Consider the following 17,579-nt stretch of genomic DNA (forward strand, 5'->3'; position numbering starts at 1 on the left):
CAGGGAGCAGTCACTCACCCCATCATGTCTACGGCCGAGTTAAGCTCAGTCACTCAGCGCTCGAGCAACAGGCCACGCTTCACATTTTCATTAGTCTAATATTTATTTACAACTCCAAACCCTGCAGCATTTGTGTTATTGCTTACAGATCCCATTCTGCATGACTGTAATGAAGTCAGGGGCAGGTTGCCTCGAGGAGTGGAGTGATTTTTGGTGCAAGCAGCACCAGGAGGCTAAGTTTTCAAATCTGTTCTCGGCCGACATGACACCTGATGGATATTACTTTGCTTTGAGGCAAATGGATTAGAAAGTAGGTCAGGGAATTTGAGATGAAGCTACTTTGACCTTCAGCATATCAAGGGGATTTGATTTTTCATCAGTGCAAACTGAGCATCTGCATGATTTAACACAGAAACAAGTGATGCTATTATTGTGTCAAAACTCCATCTAAGTACTAGCTCTGTTGACTGTGATGTCCTACATGTGGTTTGTATAACATCTCAGTACATGATGACAGTGCCGCAGAATTTTCCAACCCGTCCAGAAATGGAGGGTTTATTCAGTGATCACTCTACAAATGGCATCAGCTGCAGAAAAGTAGAGTGCTTGAAAGTTTTTAAAGAGACAGTATTATGTATTTTTCAGTGCCATTTTATAGCACAGTCAAGTAAATATCTTACCATCAGTTCTTATAAAAATATAGTATATTTCAAACATTACTCATGGTTTTACATCCTTTCTTTTCACATGTTTGGCCGTTTTTGTAGTTTATCAACAATGATGCCAAAGTCTGTCTCTTTGAAACTCCTGATCTTTCTGAAATTCCACCTTTAGAAAATCACCCTGAAGGCAACGTTGCTCCTCTATTAACCTTTTAACAACATTTTTACCTGTGTCACTCTAAGAAGTAGCTCATATATTGCACCGGGTGTGGGAGTGGGAACGAGGTTCTCTGTGAAGCAGAAGCTCTGAAGCTTGGAAACTGCAGATCTGAGAAGGAGCTGTGTCCGAAGGCAGGGCCACGGCCAGGCCCACCCAGGCTTTTTGCGCAGCTGAATGGTTGCCACGGGAGATTAAAGGATTTTTCAAACATGCATGAAAGAATCAAGGCAACACTCCAGGTATGTTTTTAATGAGGGGATATCATTATAACATGATGTTAAGCTAAAAAAAAAGTTAATTTTATGTAATATTGGCCATTTTACTTAAATCTGCACATTTTCTTACATTGATGAAACACACAAGGTAGATGTCAGAGGTATTAGTGTCTTCACTGGCAGCAGCAGTTGGTTTCATTACCTCATGAGTGATTGCTGGATAGAGGTTTATCTTCAACTCAGCTAATTATAAAGTGTTAAATGTCAACAAAAGCCGTCTCAAGGCACATTGATGAAACATCCAAGGTCATTGAGTTCAATTCAGTCTAATACATTCTCAGTCACAGTCCTTTTGAGGTAAATTAAAGACTCCAGTTGAATTCAACTGGTCAAAGCTAAATTTACACTTAATGGCTGATCCATCAGGAATGAGTGAGGTTGAGGTGCATATTACTTTGTCAGCTAATAATTATTGCCATAACAATGTCCAAATATTGAAGTTTATTACCAAAGCGTTTCAGCCGCCTTTCAACCACTACCATCAGTTCCCTTGTTCAGTGTTTCTGTTTCTTATATTTTAAGGGATGATCAATACAGGTTGCCAATTCAACACAAGGCAACACAGAGACACATAGGACAAACAACCATGCACACATACACACACACACACACACGCACACACACACACACACACACACACACACACACACACACACACACACACACACACACACACACACACACACACACACACACACACACACAGTTTGTCTTTCACATAGACTTTGCATTGGTTTCTATTTGTTTTTCCTTCAGTCTATGGGTGTATTCAAACCAGGAATACACCTGTCCTGTGGTCCGTACAAAAAGCAAACTTTATTTTTTTGTTTTGTGCAGTTTGCTTTCATTTTGTGCTTTCTTGAAAGTATACTATAATTTATAAACAAAGCCACTGCTCCCATTTGACAGAAATGACAGATCAAAGACAGAAAAAAACAAACATAAAAATCCTGTTTCCTGTATTTGTGTGTTATTCTAACTGCGATGCCACTTAGAATGTCAAGAGCAGCTCATTAAACTCAGGTTTCACAATGGGATATTTCTAAATTTGGAACGGCATAAGCAAGTGGATGATGCTAGTCGAAGGAGACAAGATGCTCCACGTCCCCTGAACCACACAACATGCTGGCAGCAGTATTGCTAAACAGAAAACTGAAGATCAGGTACAATTTCATTACAACAGTACGAAAGCAGTAGCATTAGCAACACTAAAGGGCTTACTGTCATAATGCCCAGCAACGTTAACTCATGGAGACGTATATTTCATATATAGTTGGTTCGCACTGAGGTCATTGTGTATTCACCGGTTTGTTGGAAAAAGACCAAGACCACCTCAAAAATGGCTCTCAGTCTGGTTGTTCGGTTCACACCAGTATGAGTGTATTTACATCTGCACAAAATGTCCGGACCAATGGGGGAAACAAATTCTGGTCTGTTTAAAGCAGACCAAATGTGTCAGGTGTGAACACATCCTAATCATTACCAATAGATGCATAAACCTAATCCTAACCATCACAGACATAACCCCTAACCCAAAAACATCATTTTCCCCTTATGAGGTTCAAGAAAATGTCCCCAAAGGAGTAATGGTCCCCAGAAACCCCACACTGTAGACAGAAATAGGTACTCATAAGGATATAAAAACCTGGTACTCACACGCACACACGCCTACATGCTTTTACACCTCTTCACACATGGAAAAAGAACCAATCTCTTCCAGGGCCTCTGGGGACCTAAAACACCAGGTGACAGGAGCAACGGGGGGACAAGAAGACGTATTAATGTACTGAAGACTTAATGAACCTGCATTCAGAGTAGAGGCACAGGCCTATGAGCAGAGGGAGGAGGGAGGGAGGGAGGGTGTTTACTTTATTAGTTTACAACAGATTAATGGGGATAATCATTTAAGTGATAGAGATGGATTACCCTCTCAAAGCTGGCCACAGCTTTATACAGCCACACACCTACAGTCATGCACCCACACACACACACACACACACGCACACACACGCACACGCACACACGCGCACACGCACACACACACACACACACGCACACACACACACACACACACACACACACACACACACACACACACACAAACAGGAAGTGAGCAGTGTGTGCTCTGGAGTTTCATAAGGTTGAAAAGAAGTTCTTTATTTTGTCTGTTTGTAATGTTTTAAACTGAATGAAATAGAAACGAGATGCATATTTCTGACATGACAGTCCTTTTGACCGGAGCTTAAATCTTGTTATGTCCGCATCAAGGTGTTCAAAGTCAGTCCTTAAAGGCCATGTCCTACATGTTATGGGTCTCTTCATGATTGAACACTGAATCAAATGACCCATCACCAGGCGCCAGCAGATCTTGAAGAAATGCTGAGGAGGTTAATTAGCTGTGTTAGCGCAGGGCTACATCTAAAACCAGGAGATCAGTCAAAAGCCCTTTCAGCTACAGACTGATAAAACCTAAATGCGCCACAGAGCGCCAAAGGAGATGATTCCTGCATGTAGCCCAACTCTGAATGTCTTTATGTCTAAGTTTACTCTGGACTTATTTATAGATTCATTTATTGACGGGACTGGACAGCATGAACAGAAAGTATACAATTTAGTGATCTGTCTGTTGACTACAGATAGATCGCCACCTTTTAACATGGGAACAACATAGGCAGACTTCCATATGCAGAGAATCTTTTATTTTCAGAATGAATTAAGTTAACGATGTAACATAGAGGTTCTGTCTGCAGCTGATCTAAAAAAGGCTGAAGTTTATCAAATTCAGCAGATTTACAAGGATCTAACTACTGTAGAATTCAACAGACTTCAGTTACATCAAAAGGGAAAAAACTAAATCCTTGAACATAATCATTCAAGTATCCTTGAGAGAAACACTTGAATGTTTGAATGAGAAAGAGTCCCAATTTACGTTTTAATTTAAACTAAACAAAAAGTGCAAAATAAACTGATTTAGTCTAAACTTAGACTAAACTAAACTAGTTTTGCAGTTTTTAGGATGTATCCTTTCGTGGGCTTGTTGCAACAAGGTATCCCATCATGCACTGTAAAATTTTTATAGGCTAGGTTAGTCTATAGAAATGAATGAAAAATTAATGGAAGTCAATGCGAAGTTCCTGTAAAGATAGAAAGACATACTAGGTGTGTGTGTTTGTGTGCGTGCGTGCGTGCGTGCGTGCGTGCGTGTGTGCGTGTGTGTGTGTGTGTGTGTGGGTGTGTGTGAAAAATACAGCAAGCCCCCAGCGTGTTGACTTGATGTGAGTGAGACGCGTTTTGCGGCGCTGTCTCTGTGAGACTGTCACAAAGACAAGCTGATGAGCTCAGTGAATTTAATTTTGCAGCATGGGGACTCATATGGCCCCGGCAGTCGCCACGGTAATTTGCCTGATCAGGTTAGAAGATTGCTGCTGTTGGTGATCAATCATCTGGGTTGTCACAGTGACTGGTGGGGCTGGTCGCCATGAGGCCACTTGTAATTGGTGCTAGATTGATGTGGCCGTGTTTGCAGAGCATGTCAAACAAAAGTTTGGTCAATTAAAGCTTGTTAAAATTACAGCATCCCGGGGCGTTGCGTGGCGCAGTGGTTAGAGCAGCAGCCCCCGTAGGCAGAGGCTCCACACCTCGACACGGCCAACACCTCCTTGGTTCTTTTCCCACATGTCATCCACTTCTCTCTGTCACTTTCCTGTCAAATTACTGTCAAATAAAGGCCACTAATGCTGAAAAAAAATTGTCTATCCTGCACCTACTGACACACTTGCCCATATGTGTGAATGTGTGCAAAGAGGGGTGGAGCCAGGGACAGACTTGCTGGATATGGGGCTTGAAACTCACTGATAACTGCATGCAATTCTTGTATTTGTATTCACATTTTTCCTGTAACCCATGATGCTTAGCAAGAGTTATGTTTGTGACTTCTGGACCAGTATTTTTACATGTAAACAGTCTCCTGCAGAGCAAATACAATTTTTTTTAAATTGATAGCATCAACTTTTACTAAAGATAGATTAACATCATCATGGCTGGACCTTAAAACCACACATCACCTGGTCTGGGTTCAAAACTGGGTGCTTCTGAGCAGCTGCAAAATAATGAAGGTGAAAATATAATTTAACCCAATGCTGTTCTGGCTTTTCCCATGGTTCATTATAGCTGTACCACTCAAAAATGCAGTGGGTGGCTCAGGTTTTTACAATCAATAGTGGCCACACAGGCACACCCGCTAGAAGAAAACAAACGCACCCAGTACAACACTTTCATTCTATTGGTTGAGAGGTTGCCAGGCGACTGTGCCAAAAGGGGTTTCCAACAGCAAGCAGAAACTAAGTGTGAGCACGAGGAGAAGTTTTGAGAAGAAAGACATGAAGTCCTGCTTTCAAAATGAAAATGTAAGCAAAAGTATTAAAAGTTTTGATAACAAAAGACATCAAATCCAGTTTTCAGACTGAAAATGTGTGTACTTGGAATATGGCAGGAAAATTCCCCCATACAGCGGGTCATAGCTGATCTAAACTGCTTCCTCAGCAATGGCCAACTTCTTCTGCCGACCAGAGCATCAACCACACTGGCACTGAGCGCCCTCCGCTGGCAAAACTCATTATACATTTTTAAATATAATAGATTTTAAAAGTAGTTTCTCACTTTAAGTTACCTTGGATATAAAAATAAAATGTGAGGAGGGGGCTACTATTTTCATTCATTTCTCTTTCATAGTGCGGCGCCATAATGACATCCTTTGTCAGCAGTGTTTTTGTGATGAAAAACAGCAAGCCCCTTTTTTTCTAACTTTAGAACAACCATTCATTTTTAGTGTGGGTCAAGTGTCAGAAGTCATCATACCTCCAGTTGCTGCAGCTTCCTGAAGCTGGTCGGAAGTTCTTGTCTCTGCGCCTCTCTGGCTTGTCATACACAAAGATATTTATGAGCTGGAAAGTCCAGAGTTCCAATTCTTTCCTGGCCATTGCTGCAACATACATAAAAAGTGGACTAAGATGTACTGCGTCTTATTAATCTGCTGCATAGGGCAGCAGATAAATGAGCTTATCAATCTACATGAGAAATTATGGAGTTATATTTCGTAAAAAAGTATTTGAACGTTGAGTCTCCTATAAGAGTTTTGGAATTGTAGATTTTTTTTTCAGTATTTCACAAATACCAAACAACAGCTACACCTCTCCAAATTCTTAGGTATAGGTACACAAATAGTAGTAGTCACACAAAATCTTATACTTACAATTTTGCCCCCAAATAATTCAAAACAAATGGTCCAAAACAAATCGTTGTTGGGAAAAAATAACTTGTGAACATTTCTTTATCACTCATAAACAAAAAATTGTTATGTCTTCAAAGATTCCTCAGCACAGGTACTCAGATTCTGTTCTACAAGTCACACATATAGAAGTCCTGATCTAATATTCTTCCTCCATTCAGTCCATTCTGTCACTACATGCATACTGGATATGAGGGATTGCTGTAAAGTCAACAGAACAACATAAAGTGATTGTCACAACTACAATGCTGCAAGTCAATGACTCAATGCAGGGTTTCTTTAGTGTTTATGTTTCAACTATTTTGAATAGTTGAACATGCTCTACTGTTTGATCATTGGGATTAATTGGAATGTATGTATTATTGAATTGAAATGATTTTTTTTTTCGTAAAGTGCTCTGAGAGGACATTTGCTGTGAATTGGTGAAGATCTGACATAAACTGAATTATGTGTCTGGTTTGTTGCACCTGAAACAAATAGCTAAATTACCTCTTTGCATGTAATCGCCTTCTCCAGAGACCTCATAATGACTGAATTATTCATTTCAGCTGTGATGAAACAACAGAACAGTTGCAAAACACCAGCCGTCTGTTTCCAGAAGAAATAAGATACTGTTCTGAGAAAAAGCTAGGCTTTTTTTTAATACATAAAGGAAAATAGTTCACATCTGATTTAAATTAATTAATGCTCAAATATATCTAACTGACCTATTTATTAAGTAATGCATAAATGATTTCATTATTTTAAAAAAAAAGCTCTAATGCACACTCATCTTGACACTCGATTGAAGGTCCACCTTCCATCAGGACAATAAACAAAAACATTCAGCTAGAGCTACAATTAATCGGTCAGGGCAAGCCTATGCATGTGTTAGAATGGCCCAGTCAAAGTCTAGACCTTAAACCACAGCTGTCACACTCCACGCGCCCTTGCTTAAACTCAGCTAAGAATCTGTGGTAGGACATGAAAATTGGTCGTCTCTCCTTAAATCAGTTTGGGGTTACCAGGCATTTCCTGGCATCTTTACATCCAACATTTGTTCCGGACTGCTCTGTGTGCACTGTAATTGCTTCACTATGGGTAATAAAAAACTTGTTCTCATTCTGGAAAATGAAAAGAGCAGTGCATGTTTCCACTCTGGTCTTTTATCTGTTAAAAGTTAAAGTCCCTGTGGACACAGCAGGGATAAGCTCAGGAACTCTATCTGGCTGCTGGATGGTGGTGTTGTGTCTAACGTGTGTGTTTGCTGGTTTGTTGTCCCTCTCAGGTCCGCGCTAGTCTCTGATCAGCACTGACCTGAGATCTGTCCAGTCCATTAAGTCAATTAGAGAGCGACCTTTGACCTCTGGAAGAGGAGAGCATGATTCATAGGGAAAAACACTTTCAGTATTCAGCCTCAAGACAAACATCTACTAAAAGTCCCACCTTCTGATCTGTGTGCAGATGCCTCTGCTTGTCTGACCAGTTCACCTGCTTGCAGAGTAAATGTCACTCCATATATGGGGGTCTGTTATATTAGAAACAGGCTTTTGTCCCTATAAGGCCTATTGGACCAGAAAAGGTTACAAATAGCTTTATAAACAAGTTTACACACACACACACACACACACATAGTTGTTAAGGCCTTATATCTGTCAGTTTTCTGTTCATGGGCAACAGAAAACTGTTTTCACACCGGATTCAGACCATATTTGTTTTATGAATCCAAACAGCAGAAAGCAGAAGCTGAAGTGGGTTGTGTGTCTCTCGTGGCGCTCTAAGAACGTGGATTGAGATCCAGTTTAACTAGAACCCATAGCAAGCACAACTGTCTAAACACGAGACAGTGGAAAACAGTCGCTGCTCCACTTGAGTTTGTCAGAGTGAGTGCAATTTAATGAAGTGGTGGGGAGATTCTTGGCCACACTCAGACATGTCTGCTCAAATGGAGAAGAGGTAGGAATGAGAGCCCTTTGGCAGATGGTGCAGGTAAAAAAAAAAAAAAAAGATATTGAAAAGAAAATGTGACACAAATTTTGCAAAAGAAAAAAAGAAAAGAGGAAGAGAAACGGGAAGAGCAGAGAAGTAGGAGGGGGGCGGCCGTGGATCGGCTGCTGTTGTTCCTTCCTCCTCCCTGCTTGAGACCGCGGAGCCTCAGCAGCCTAATGTGGATCTGAGCAAGTCATTACAGCAGCAAGTCCTCACCCCTGGGGCCACGCAGGCACCAGCCAGTCTGATTCTGAAGTGCATCTATGTGTGTATGTGTGTGTCTGTTCTTTGTGGATTTGATTTATGTTCATTATTAATTCTGTTAATAATCTGATTTGAACTAATTTATGTATTTATGGCCTTTAATAAACTACAATTCTGACCTGATGTACGCGACGGCAAATGAAGTGAAGAACTGCTTCTCTATAAAACTCTCCTTGTGCACATGTTTCTGCACTTTAAATGCCAGAAATTAAAAAAGAAAGCAACCCATTTATACATTTTAAATAATGGTAAGGTTGGTTTCTCTTTAGGAAATCTTGTTCTGTTTAACCAGAGCCACAAAGCTCACACCTTTGCTGTTTTTTTTTTGGTTTTTTTTGCATGAACAAGTTGCTCAGCTTACCGAATCTTTGCTCTCTTTAATCCATCCTAAATTGAGTAAAACTGCAGTATCCTCAATAACAAAGGATATGTTATAGATGTGTGCTATTAAGGAGCTCTTTTCCTTAGAGCTAGGAAGAAAAAACACACCAGAAGCATCAAAACACATTAAAAAATCTCCAAAAGAGAGATGCTGTCTGATAAAGACTCCATCTATTTTACACATCAGCGTTAGTATCAGACGCACTACACGGAAAACTTAGCAGGACGATCCCATCAGTGTCTCCCAACTGAACATACAAGATGAATGGACCAAATATGGAAGCCAGAAGAGTCACCATTCCTCTCACTTTGCTCTGGACAGCAGGCAGCAGGAAGCAGGCACTCGACCCCGAGCGCCTTAACGCAGGGCAGAGACCGCCGCAGCGCTCTGGTTGGGACGGCTGGGGCCCTCAGACTGCTGACAGGAGCTACTGCTGCAACAGACACACTCCACCTGTTGGATGTTGGTAGATGAACTCCATCGTAAACTAGAATTGCTACTTCCTTACAATTTATTAGAGTAAATTTGGCTGCTGTTGCTGTTGGACCTGAACATGCAGTCTCAGGTTCTGTTCCAAAGGAGTCAGTCATTATCTCGGACTGCGGCTTCTTTCAGAGGAAGGTAACATGATAGATCATGTTTGGTCTGAAATAAGCTGTTTCACACCGGATTCAGAAATGGACCGCAGTATCACAGCTCTGTTGTGTCTATGACCACAGGCTCTAACAGCTCATGTCTGTATCATGTTGTTACCCTGCTGATGGATTCACTCCTGATAAAGCAGTGCCACCGAAACTGTCAACTGATGACAATTTGCTGATTGCTACTGTTTGTGAAAGCCCTCTGCGAGCAGACTTTTTTCACTTTCCTCACCTGTGAGTGACGGGATCTAAGAACGTCACTTAGATTCATCATTCACCACTACACTCACAAAAATATTTAACCCTATGATTTATGTGATTTTATTACATGACAAATTTTCATTTACCTTTTTTTTAAGATATTAACTCAAAGCTATCAAATAAACCTTATGTGATTCATATTCATCAGTGTAATGAAGCCTATTTATTTTAATTGCATAATCAATGCAATTAAATGTATGTATTTGGTATTATTAAAGTATAGTGATATTAAAATAATAATAAGTGTGTTTATTTCAAATTCAATTCAAACATTGTTTGAATTGCATAATAATCAAGTTACCTGTGTAAATGAAATTGCCTATATTTCTTTGAATTGCATGTCATTCATGCGATAAACCAAATTACTAATTTATGCAATTCCTTTGTGATGGTAAATGGGCTAAATTCATGTGGCACTTTTCCAATAATTTTTGCTTTGCACTACAGTCATCCATTCATACACAGATTTATATGCCAATATTCAGATCACTAGATAATTTGGGGTTAAGTACCTTTCCACATTGACATGTGGTACAAGGAAGCTGGAATCAAACCTACAACCTTCCGATCACAAGATGACTACGCTATCCACAGCCGCATAACCATCCCACGGACCTGAGTGCTAGGTAAAGTACATCTTCTTCGTCTTTTACCGTCTTAAGACGGGAGGCAGCCAGCTTAAAGGGACTTTACCGCCACCTACTGGTGAAGGACATTGTGTCCGAGTCCCCATTTCACTTCTCATAACTTGAATGAAAACCAAAATCACATAAAATTTAAATACCAGAATCTTGTATGTTTTACAGCTTTAATTATTTAAACTTTGTTAGTATATATTAACTAATTACAATTAATACATTCTAGATTTGACTAGCTTATATAGATAATAATTCATTTAAAGGCATATGTGCATACATTGTGAGTTTTTAAATAAAACCAGACCAGATATAAATGCCTAAAACTTAACTCTGCCATGAATCATTTCTGAGTGTGTCATCACTGAGGCAGGTTGTTGAGTTGGTCAGATTTCACTTCAGACAGTGAGAAACAAACATGTTTCTGTCTTTTCTATTCTGTGTGTGCAGATATCTGGTTTCAACCGTATCTACATTTTGGAGAGGCCCAGTCAGAGTCCTGATTTGACTCTGATAATCTATAGGAAGAGCTAAAATACAATGAAAATTGGTTTTGAAATGGATCAAACATTCATCCATTTATATCAGCGACTACATTACTGGTGCAACAGGTTCAGGAGGGAAACCCATATATCTTTGATACCCTGTGCGACTCATCTTGTGGGCTCCCAAAGCATTCCTTGGGTTAGGGGGGATATATAGTACCTTCAGTGTAATCCTGGTATGAAAAGGAAAATGCAGACTAATTCCAAACTTTTGGAATATCCTTCCTAAACTCCACACCTTACCTTTCTTTTGGCTATTTTAAAAGCCTTTTAAAAGCCATGTATGCCAAGAGGAGAATCAGAAAAATCAAAACAAAAAGAGTGAGCAATTATCCAGAATCAGACAAGAAAGCTTCCAAAATTGACACATACAGTTAAAAATGCTAGCTGTATGTGTCTGTGTCTTTAACTTTGACCCAAAAATAAATTCAAACTTATACTCTCTAGCCATGTTCTTTAGAGCCCTTGGTATGTTTTATAATCCTTCCTTCTTAGAACTAGAGAGGCAAAAGTTTTATCCTGAATATTAATGTTTCGATCACAGTATGTCCGATTATGAAGGGTTGAGAGTAGAGGCTTGACTGTTTCAGCCAGTGAAGCTCCATCATAGTAGTAGTGATTCATACAATAATGAGAACCTAAGTTAACATTGTCGTTGTTATTATTACCATTGTCCCTTTCGTAACATCTACTTTCTGCTTTCAGTCCGTCTGACTGAACGATGCCAACATGGCTCTTCCTCTGTGGAAATTCACACAGCGTGTCAAGTCAGAGAACAGAAGATGAAAAATTTTCTCCATAATACTGAAACCTTCAAGCTTCCGTTCTGAGCGCCGAGGCCAAGAATCAAGCATTCTTAGTTTCCTCCCACAGAGCCAGTAATTCCTCCCATCGACCACTCGTCTATTCTCCTCAAGACGTCAACAAGCTGAGCTCCAATTGACAAAAAAAGGGCCTTTTATGGAAAAGCTGTATAAACTACTGAGTCAGTGTGTGTGTTTTAGAGGCCATGTATGGGTAAAGACGTTTCACTGGTTTTACTACAGGCTTACCTGTGTGTGTGGTACACTACACCATTTGGTGGTCCCTGTTAGTCATGCAGAATTCACAGTCAAGACTAATTTATGATGAAATAAATGTTTTATTTCTCTCCTGTTTTACAGAACCTGTTTATGTTCATTTTACTTATTACTTGTATTAACTTATATTCGACAACAAACAGTATGCCAATAAATACTGTAAAAAACAGAAGTTTGTAAGCGTGTTTTTTTCAAACACACACAGGAAAACTTTCTTTCAAACATTTGAAAACTACTATTTGTTTTAGATTTAACAAATTATATTTAATGTGTTCATTATATGAATTGGTGCTACTGTAGGCTTAAGGTTGGATGTATCAAACATGCTAAATAATACACAGTTGTAATTATGTTTTAGATTAATACTAATAAATAATGTATTTTTAGACAGTGTTTGATAAATGAGTGTCATTTCTGTTTCTAAACATCTCCACTGAAAATTTTATATATAAATTTAGTAAGTCGATATATATTTGGTCAGTAATGATGCTAACTGATATGTAGCCGATCTTCTCCAAATCTGCAGAACACATGTAGGCATGACCTCATGGTCTCTGTAGAGCTTTTTTTTTTTTTTTTGCTCTGTAATTCCACAGCCAGGGATCAAAAATTCAACAATCACTTGGACTGTAACACCTTAGAACAAATCCAGGTCTCTAGGGCTGATGTCCTGCAACTTTTTGATATGTCTATGCTTCAACACGCCTCAATAAAATTACTTCCTGAGGTATGCAGTCAAGTTTTCCAGAATCCTGCTAATAACCTGATTATTTAACTTAGGTGTGTTGAATAAAAGGCAAATCTAAATCCTGCAGAACACCGACCCTCAAATCATGAATTTGAGGGTCTCTGCCCTAGAGTATGCTTTTCCACAGAGGCAGAGAATGCAATCCCTCCACAGTCAGAAGAGACTCTCCATTTGTCTTTCTTACAAACAAATGTAAGAAAGACATTTGTTACCACCACAGTCTACCATACCACTAATGTTGTCACTGTCCTCCTTGGGTGATTGAAGAGATCTTTACAGCCAGGCAATACGTCAATAGTACTTCTGCTTGAATAAATTTCACTTACAGCTCAGTCTGGGCTTTGTCCATGTCACTTGGATTCCTTCTGGTAAAATTTCTAGGAAGCAATCTTTACTCAAACCTCTATACAAAGCAAACGGCATTGAACAAGGGCCTGGGTTATACCAGGCGAGGGAGGTGCCAAATTCAGCTATGATAAACTATCAGTGGTAATCACGGGGACTTTGTAAAAATTACATTGTCTGAACTGAGCTCAAACACTCTCGTGCTGGTCATCACAAAATGAACATAATTCTTATTTTCCCATTGTTTTCAGCACGTTGTGAAAAATCTGGTAATGTAATTAATTGTTGAAAAGGGAAACTGTCACATAATGTCTGTTTGGTACGATTAAATGTGAGCGTCATAATAATCATCAAAACATCTACAGTTTCTTTTCAACCAAATTTAGTCCATTCAATGCCAGTTTCCTTAGATCTGTGTTGAGTTTCTTTTCACTTCACTCTTTGTGTTGGTAAATTTCTCATCTTTCACTCACTCTTTCACTCTGCCTCCTTATTCACTCACTGGCTTCCATCAATCACCTGAAAATGGGACTTCTGGAAGTCCTTGACTTTCACTTGATAAGTGCTCTGATAGGGAGCCGTCAGTCACACAGTGGGAAGGAAAACAGTAGCCCTCGGCCTCTGTGAGGAAAGCCCAACCCCAGTTCTGATGCTTTTCAAATGAAATGGCGACCAAACATATCAAGTATCCAATGTTAGTATTGGAGCAGAAAAGAAAAGAATATATATACATATATATATATATATATATATATACTTATGTACAGATAATTCAGTTTATATTTTTAATTATGTCAGTTCTGGTCCTCCATATACTGGACTTGATAAAGTGCTGTAAGAGTGCAGGTTATTTAGAAATACTATTTTAAGATTAAAAATACTTTCAAAAAACAACATTTTTGTGTTGAGGAAATGTTTTTATTGGTCTAATCTTCAATTAAATGTTTTTTTTTTCCACTGGCAGAAAGTCAGCCTAAATGAGTCTGTATGGAATTCATTTAATGTCACTCACTGAGTGAATTGAGTTACTGAAACAAATGAACCTTTCAATAAAATTTTCCTTCACTGAACGGATCCATACTTCCAGTTGGAAGAAGCATGTTGCTCTCTGCTAGGGGTATGAATAATTTTGGACTTAACTTCACCTAAAGGCATGAAAGGCGTGTCTTGAATTTCGATGTGTACTCTTCCTATGGAATAGGATGACTTAAAATAATTTCTGTTATTGTTCCTGTTCTCTGAACAGTCAGGTTTTTTTAAACCCATGATCATCTTCTGTATGTGCTTTGATATGTCTAGAGTGACATTTAGAGAGATGAAGAGCTCGTATATGCAGTTCTGGGAAGACTTCCTCGCCGCTGTTTTGGTTGAACCCAAATGGAAAATTAAATGTCCGAAGAGAGCAGGAAGAGTTGTGTGGAGTCTTTACAAAAATGCTTTTGCTATTTTTGTTAGAAATGATCTGACTGGATGAAAAAAACCCATCAGAATCCAAATGCTACCTTTGGCATTGGCCAACAAATTACCTGGATGTTGAGCTCTTCATATCAGCACCCCAGTCTCACCGTTCTTTTGACCCAGTGTGACACTGTGACCTGAATATTAACTATGCAGAGATGCTGGTTTAGTTTAGCACCTTTACTAAAAACTAATTTGGTGAAAGACTGTGACGGAAGTACATCATTTCTGTATTTACAGATTTTTGGACAGCTATTGAGAAGGAAATTTCCATCTGCTTACGCAGAAAATCTGATCCCACAGCGGCACATGCACTGTAAAAGTCTCTGGCAATGTAGTTTTCTTGTACTTATTTGTAACTAACTGGATTCGTAAATAAACTAAACCTAAAATAAGTCCTTCAAAGATAACATTTATTTGTAATTGTGATGGGATATCAGACAAAACAGAACTCATAACTGGTAAAATAGGCGAATTACCTCAATATACCAGAGCGATGCATGAGTTTTAATAGTTGTGATGTCAGCATCTGACAAACAGAGCAGCAGACCGCAGCTAACTACCATTCCAGCCAAGTTCCCTGACAGTGTGATAACCACTCGGTGTAAAATGAAGTAAACGAATAAGGACATGATCAGATTGAATCAGTGTTTACCAAATGCCAATATTGTTTAACCTCAGTTAACCCGACTGATTCCACTTTGTCATGATTTAACATGAAAGAAGTCAAACTGGAATGGTACGTGTAAGAGCCTGAAGTCATGTGGAGTATACTGTGGAGGTTGTGGAAGAACTTTGGCCCAATTTTCTTCCAGATGCTGCTCCAGTTCATCGAGACTTCCAGACATTCATTCCCTCACAGCTTCCCGCCTCAGCATTTCAAATCAAGTTGACGTCTTGGACTATGACTGTATCACATTGTTTTAATTTTCTGACACTTTGTCATAGATGGAAAAACAAGCCCAAATCATCAACCCTCCACCGATGTGCTCGAAAGTCGATGAGGCATTTCTGTTGAAAGGATGTGTTTTGTGTTCTCCAGAATTGAAGCTCTGCATCTTTTCCAAACATTCTTACTTTGGTCTCATCTGTCTGTCTAGAGCAGTGTTTTCCAATCCTGGTCCTCAAGGCACATTACCCCGAATGTTCTAGATGCATCCCTGCTGTAACACACCTGACAGAGATGATTGCAGGTCAGCAAGTCCTATTGCCCTATTGTTTCTGAAGAAAATACTTTCTCCTTCAATCCTTACAAGCAGTCAAACTGGTTCAGCATTTTTCTAACTTGCTGTATTGAATTTTAACATTCAGCCACTAACACCCTTAAGAGATGGAGACCTAAAGTTTTTTTTTTGGGGGGGGGGGGGTTACGCTGCATTTGTTTGAGATGAGGTTGCTGGGACCACAGCTAGGAAGGTTGTCAACTGTGTAAAATCTTTTGCTCTTGTGAATAATCTTTCTTTCTGTAAAATTGTGAATGCTAAACTTTAAGCCTGTGGAACCACAAAGGGTGTACTTAGTTTTGGACAGAGGCTATGTTGTTTTCACTTCATTTCTCTACATAATGACATTGGGGTCTTTTTTACACCTGAGGACAGATTTTAAACAAATGTTGAAATTGGTTAAGAACAGAGTATATTTATGATGGCTACATAAGACCTTGGAATTGAGAGATAGTACATCTCATTTGTTTTAGTTGTTTTATATAACTGTAACTTTGAATGTAAAAGACAACAAATTTATGTCAGAACTCTGGCTGAGATGTGAATAATTTTGTAATTTCAGCGTGGCGTCACTCAATTTAGGTGATCCCAAGAGGCTACGTAAACCTTAAAACAATATTTAGCGCATACGATTTTAATTTATGCATCTTTATGAGCTGGTGGAGTGTTTTGACCATTTAATATGTGCTACACACCGGAAGTGCAGCCAGACGTTCTGGTGTAACTATAGTAGCCATATACATTATGTCTATGATCGTAGCGCGTGAATAAATTCTGCTCGTAAAGCAGGATTTGGGACTCACATCAGCAGATTCGCGTGTAGTCGCATTTACTGACTTGTGTGTCTGTGTTAAGGAAAAATAATATTTTAAAAAATGTGTCTACTGATTGAATTAGTTTTGCTCCAAATATACTGGACTGAGTGAAATTTGATATTAAAATATTAGAGCAGAGCTTTTATATTTTGTGACTTGTATGGAATCTGTGAAGGGGTGCCTGTGAGTGACGAAGAAATATTCGCAAGTACTTTTATTCGGACAGAGGTATGCAGATTTGGTTTGTACTATTTTGGTTTGGGTCATTTGGGCAAAACTATAAGTGTAAGATGTTTTTTAAGTGTGACTCAAATAATACAACTTTTGTTTACTTAAAAATTGGAAGAGGTGTAACAGCTTTGTTGTATTTGTTAAAGACTACATACAAATCCCCTTGGATTTTTCTCTCTGACTTGAACTTCACAGTTACGAAGTACAACGTTTGTAACAAAACAAAAAACAAACAAAAAAAAAAACAAAACATGTCATTCTGAGCTGAATTTGACCGACAAACTTTGTAGCTCAACAGGATTTAAAACGTCCCGGTAAAATAGAATTACCGTCATGTTTTGAATTCAGCGAATAAAACCGGTTGGTCGTTGAAATGAACGTTATCGATTATGCAGAAGATAAATGGTAAACACCAGCTGATTGTCTCCAAATACCGCCTTATACTGCATGATTGCATTTCATATCACTCCTGTCCCGGATGATCATTTATTGGCCTACGTCTGAACCGAGGGCTCCAGGTCCGTGCACCTATTGGCTACC

Source organism: Poecilia reticulata, chromosome 15, assembly GCF_904066995.2.
Source record: "Poecilia reticulata chromosome 15, P_reticulata-male-v2, whole genome shotgun sequence".
NCBI classification, from domain to species: domain Eukaryota; kingdom Metazoa; phylum Chordata; class Actinopteri; order Cyprinodontiformes; family Poeciliidae; genus Poecilia; species Poecilia reticulata.